The sequence below is a fragment of the Micropterus salmoides genome, unplaced genomic scaffold (genome assembly GCF_014851395.1).
Source record: "Micropterus salmoides isolate LMB-PRFRI ecotype aquatic unplaced genomic scaffold, ASM1485139v1 Ms_hic_scaffold_15, whole genome shotgun sequence".
In the NCBI taxonomy this organism is placed as follows: Eukaryota; Metazoa; Chordata; class Actinopteri; order Centrarchiformes; family Centrarchidae; genus Micropterus; species Micropterus salmoides.
Window position 1 is genome coordinate 2,487,053 of NW_024040596.1, and position 5,934 is coordinate 2,492,986.

Genomic DNA, 5,934 nt, shown 5'->3' on the forward strand with positions numbered 1-5,934 from the left:
TTTACACCAGTAGTTAGAATTAGACTTTGGGGTCTTGTCGTTTCCGTTCAATGAACTGAACAGTTCTATTGTGGAGAATATAACCGATCTAACGATGTTCAGCATGTCCACACTGACATATTGATCATACGTTTAAACATCAACATTTGTATTAACGATCTAAGCAGCTTAGAAGCAGCTAAAGTGGCGACCCTGCAGGGTTTAAGAGGTTTCATCCAAGGAACTTCTATAAAAACCAGACCAGGTGTTTAATGGGGACCTGCGTTTATTTGTCAAAATGTGTTCCAACACCAGGCCAGGAAACGAGGCAGGCGGATATTTGGGACTCTCTGGATTCTCCTCTGTTAAACAAAAGTTACTGTAATTGTCACGACACCCTGGCCGTGATCCTGGCCGCCTTCACGGTATGTGTTTGAATGTAGTTTTTGCGTTCTTTTTCCCTTTTGGTATGTCTGCTGTGTGTTTGCGTCTGTCTCTGTTTTCCCTCTCATGCTCTGAGACTGCTGGTGGACGTGGTCGCCGGTGCTCCTGTCCGCTCACCAGGCTCATCACTTCAATCAAGCACATCTGTTCCACATCCTGCATCTACTCACCCATAAAAGCCAGCCCGACCTTCCAGTCCCCGCTGGATCGTTGTGTTCAGTACGCGCACACGCCGGCCAAACTTTGTCTTGAAAACTTTGAACCTAGTCTGAATTTTTAAGGTACTGAAAGTTAACTCGTTTTTTCCTGTCTCAACCGCAGAGTACCAACCTGGACCCCGGACTTAGAGACTCACCAGCGCCACGAGACCCAGATCACCGGAACCTGGACCCCAACTCCCAGGCCAATCAGAACATCTACCGCCCAGCCCATTTCCCTGTTGTCACCCTTTTTGAAATAAATAACCTTTGCTTGAAATACAACTCTGGTCTGCGTTTGAGTTCTGGCCCCCGGTCCTGACAGAACGATCCGGCCAGAATGGACTCAGCAGACCTGGAGCCAGTCCGCCACGCGGTCTCCACTCAGGGAGCAATCCTGGATCAGCACTTCAAGACCTGTCACTCCGCATGGGAAACCTCCAGGACGTCCTGCAAAATCCTCCCCCAGCACCCAGACCAGCCGCAGCCAACCCCGCCAGGGAACTGTGGGTCTCCCCACCGGAGAGGTGCGATGGCAACCTAGGTCGGTGTAAGACATTCCTCATGCAATGTGGTCTTGCCTTTGCTCTCCAGCCCCTCACTTATGCCACGGAAAAATCTAAGATCGCCCACCTGATTGATTGGGCGCTGGAGTGGGCTTCGGTTCACTGGAGGAGACAGGATCGGTTTTTCAACCACCCGGTACAAGGTAATGATGCCTCCATGAGACTTTTTTCTCTCCACCAAGGACTCTGGAGCGTGGCTGAATACGCCATTGAGTTCCGGACGTTGGCCGTAGAGAGAGGGTGGAAAGGGGCGTCCCTGCAGGCGGTGTTTATCAAAGGTTTAAGCGAACAATTAAACGTCACACCTTGAACCTGGATGATCTCATTTCCCTGACAATCCGTATAGACGATCGCTATTGGGAGACGATTTGCAGTGCAGGTGCCTGCCGTGAATCACATACACCTCGCGGGAGGCAACGCTCTTTTATAGTGAGAAAAGAAGTGGATGCAAATTTTGGCAGGTAACATCTGTTTTGCCGAATTATGCACTCACTTGTTAAGGTCCTTTTAGGACACTTTGCTGTTCACATTGTTTGAACGTGGTTAACACCACGTTTTTGCTGAATCTCAAGAAATGGTAGCCTACTCTTACTAAGTGTAAGAATATGTAGATAAAATATAAATATAATCATAAAATATATGCTGATGCTTTATCATTATTGATGAACCCCATAAAGAATATTATTGCGTTTAAAAGCAGAACCTTAATGCATTTTCATGCAATTCTCAGCAGGTGTTCACCAGACATCTGACGCCGTGTAATTTACTGCTACCGTGACCGAAAGACAGAGACATGTGAGGTGCTCACGCTTTATTCTTCTGCTGCACACTCTGATCCCAAAACAACTCAGCTCGAGGAGGTACGGTGGCTGGCTAGTGTCACACAGAACAGGGACTGTATTTTACGACTATAACGCTGTAACAATACGTTACAGTCCAAACCAGAGGGGACAAACGTGAGCTGAACATAACAGCCGAAGAAACTTAGCTCCTCTTTCAGATGAAATCTCAAAGTTGTAGACAGTCATTGGCTGAGAAATGGTTTCTCGTAGCTTTAGAATTTGAGAGTGCTGGTAAAAGAATGAACTAGAGGTCCTGCACAGTGTCTGAGAACAGGGACTGAGGTCGCTTTGTGTGTAAGGATGGCAGAGCCAGGCGGCGTTCGCTGGACGAGCGCAGTGGTCCAGAAGGAACGGAAGCCTTTATTATGGAGTTTAGGTACTATAGATGCTGCAGACCCAGTAGTCACTCTGTATGAGGCATTAGTGACTTGAATTTGACGTGGGAGGCCCCGGGGAGCCAGTGGAGGTCACTGAGTAATATAGTGACACGAGTCCTTTTGGGCAGTAAATTTCAAAGCTTTAAAGCAGGCGAGTACACATCTCATCACACAGATCATTTATTATTTAAAATGCTGCCTGACCTGTGTTCATCTGAGTGGTTACTAATACTTCTGCTCATACACCTGATCTGTTCATGTTTAAATGACGATGACAGCACAATTGTAAATCTGAAATAGAAATTTTAAAAAACATTTGTCTGCGAACCTTTATTTTGGCTGTTGTCCCCGTCCAGTTGTTTGTCATTTCATAGCCATCAATGACAGCAGCTTGATCCACATGTGCTGTACGGTCACAGCAGCACACTTCTAACATAATTACCTCCCTCTCAAGCTCTTTGGAGTTGGGAGATTGGGAGCAATCCTCGCTCCGTCCCAGCAGAACAGTTTTTATGGTCCAATTTTTTGCCATAATCACATGAGCATCTACAGTATGTGTAGCAGCCCACACCTCATTCACATCTGCAATCGGTACTTATTGATCTGTCCCTGGACTCCCCAAGGATTTAGATAAATGTGACAAATCACTGAAATTACATTCATAATCACCAAAAACAAACCCTAAATTGTTAATGTCTGCATATGTGTGTCCATTTCCTTCAGTCAATAGTGGGCATGATAGTAAGTATTTGTCTTTACAGGAAAAGAATCAAACACAGACATTTCTGTACTTCTGTTTTTGAACATGTGGCATGTGGTGTTCCTGAACATGCATGTGTTGGGGCTGATGGGGGCTGCACGGCGCTGCTTTGGCTGAGGGGGGCTGCAGGGATTGGGGGGCTGCATGTGTTGGGGCTGAGGGAGGCTGCATGTGTTGGGGCTGCGGAGCGCTGCAGGTGCAGGGGCTGCGGGGGGCTGCATGTGTTGGGGCTAGGGGGGCTGCGGGGCGCTGCAGGTGCAGGGCTGCGGGGGGCTGCATGTGTTGGGGCTAGGGGGGCTGCAGGGCGCTGTAGGTGCTGGGGGCTGCTGGGGGCTGCAGGTGTTGGGGGTGAGGGAGGATGAGGGGGCTGCAGGCGTTGGGGGTGAGGGGGCAGGTACTGCAGGGCGCTGTAGGTGCTGGGGGCTGCTGGGGGCTGCAGGTGTTGGGGGTGAGGGAGGATGAGGGGGCTGCAGGTGCAGGGGCTGGGGGGGCTGCAGGTGCAGGGGCTGGGGGGGCTGCAGGGCGCTGTAGGTGTTGGTGGTGAGGGAGGATGAGGGGCTGTAGGTGTTGGGGGTGAGGGGGCAGGTACTGCAGGGCGCTGGAGCTCCAGGGTCTGCATGAGGCTGCAGGGCGAGGGCTGGTGCTGCAGATACTGGGGGTGCATGGGGTGCATGGATATTGGGTAACGCCTCTGACACACCCACCAAATTGGAGAAAACATACTTTTACAGCCTGTTGCGCCTACCCAGAAAACATGTTGTTCAACCCCAAAGCTACAGCAAATGTTTTGAAATTACACTTGTCCCAGCTACATCGCACATTAATTAATATTCAAATATATCGCACAGCCCTGACCTGAACTAACCTGATGGAGATGAAGAAGTTTTCCTAATTATTGCCAGACTCGATTAAATTATTTTGTTTTTTGGCATGCTCCTGCTGTAAGTCCCACCCCAGAGGCTCCAGCGTGACAGAAAAACGTTTTTCTCGGTTGTCGTGTCGTAGTTGTGATATTTCCCACAGCCCGGGAAGGCAGCAGGATACATCCAGTCAGCGCGCGCCGCAGCCGTTAGTAGTAAAACCATGTAAAAAGATGGCGGAGCTACAAATGCTGCTGGAGGAAGAGATTCCTGCGGGACGGAGAGCTTTACTGGACAGTTTCACCAACCTGGAGAGGGTAGCGGAGTACTGCGAAAGCAACTATGTGCAGGTACGTGCCGGTATTTTTATACACCAGCTGTGTATAAGTAATGTCAGAGGAAACGGGGAGTGGGCGGCAGGGAGAAGGGGAGTGATGGAATGACAGCGCCGAGCTCCCGTTATGTTACCGTTAGCTTTTGTATGGAAGATAAAAGTCACGATGAATTCAGTTTAAAAGCTGCACCATCCTGTGGCCGAACACACTGGACCTCAAATCCAATTCGGCTCCTTAATATTCCACCAAACACGTCTGCTGTTGTTGAAATTCAACTTTTAAAACTGGTTAAATCTGCGTTGCGCCGCAAAAGGTGCTGAAACAGGACTGCTGGAGCGCCGTGTTAATTAAGTTACTTACTTGTTTAAAGTTGACATTTTCCTTTAAGTATCTTTGGTTATAATTATAATCGGTTTGTTGGATAGATGCCGAATGAAAGAGCGATTCGTGTTGATTCGTAAAATGTCTTAAAACAGTTTCTACAAGGTGTGTGACGCTTGCAGACAAGCAGGGAGTGATTAATGTTGTGTTTTTGAATGGAAGTGCGGCGAGGGCTTTTCCTCCCAGTTTGCCCAGCTAGTACTGATAAATAGGGAAAATAAAGTGTGTACCATAAACGAAAGAAAGTATATATATAAAGAAAATTTAAACGACTGATAATTAAAGATTACGTTTGGTCCCAGCCTTTTAGAAAGCTAAAAACTCTATGAAATTTAAATGCTGAATTGATATTTGGTGATGTGGAAAGTTTTTAATTAAAATTTTAAGGCTTTGATAAAAGTACAAATACCTTGAAAATGCTTAATTGCTGATGACTTATGAAGGTATTTCTGCACAACACAAACCAGAGTAATGCACACTTAGAAATGTATAAATAAACAAATGCAAGTTATATAAAAAGAATAGAAGAATAGATTATAGCAGATATTTACATATATTTATGTCATCTGTAGGTTTGTGTGCGTGTAGCACCAAAGCAAATACCTCGTATGTGTAAAACACTACTTCTGATTATGAAGGTAGTATTGAGTCTAGTTAAGGGCTACATCTAATGATGTTTTCACATTTGTTTTAGATTAATCCATAAAAACTTAGTCTATTAAATGTCAGAAAACAGTGACAAATGCCCGTCACAATTTCCCAGAGTCTAAGATGAGGTCTAGAAGTTGTTGTTTTCTTGCTCTGACCAAAACGTTAATTAAACGATATTAAATTTACAAGGACAAAACTCATCTTTTTTTTATTTGAGAATCTGGAATCAGTGAATTTTATGGCTTTTTTTTTTTGCTTTTGAAGTGACTTTAATAAGGAATCTACTCTTGTCAGTGTTAGTAAGTCTTGCATATTAATGTTCTCTCTCTCTCTGGTCAAAGCTTATATAGTAAACAAGCATGTAAAGTTTCTTTTTATCACCAGGATGTTGCCTTCAAGTGGCCATCAGATTTGTAAATACCAAACTACAGTCAGCGCTGAAGCGCCTTAAACCTGCATCCTCTCCAGCAGCCAGCAGGGGGCGACTTAAACCTGCGTTTTTCTCCAGCAGCCAGCAGGGGGCGACTTAAACCTGCGTTTTT

The 5,934-nt window shown here is 46.2% G+C and overlaps 1 pseudogene; it reads left to right on the top strand.

Annotated features, from left to right (window-relative positions):
- The first annotated feature begins 4,083 nt into the window (after nt 1-4,083).
- LOC119903785 overlaps nt 4,084-5,934 on the top strand; it is a 236,697-nt pseudogene continuing 234,846 nt past the window's right edge.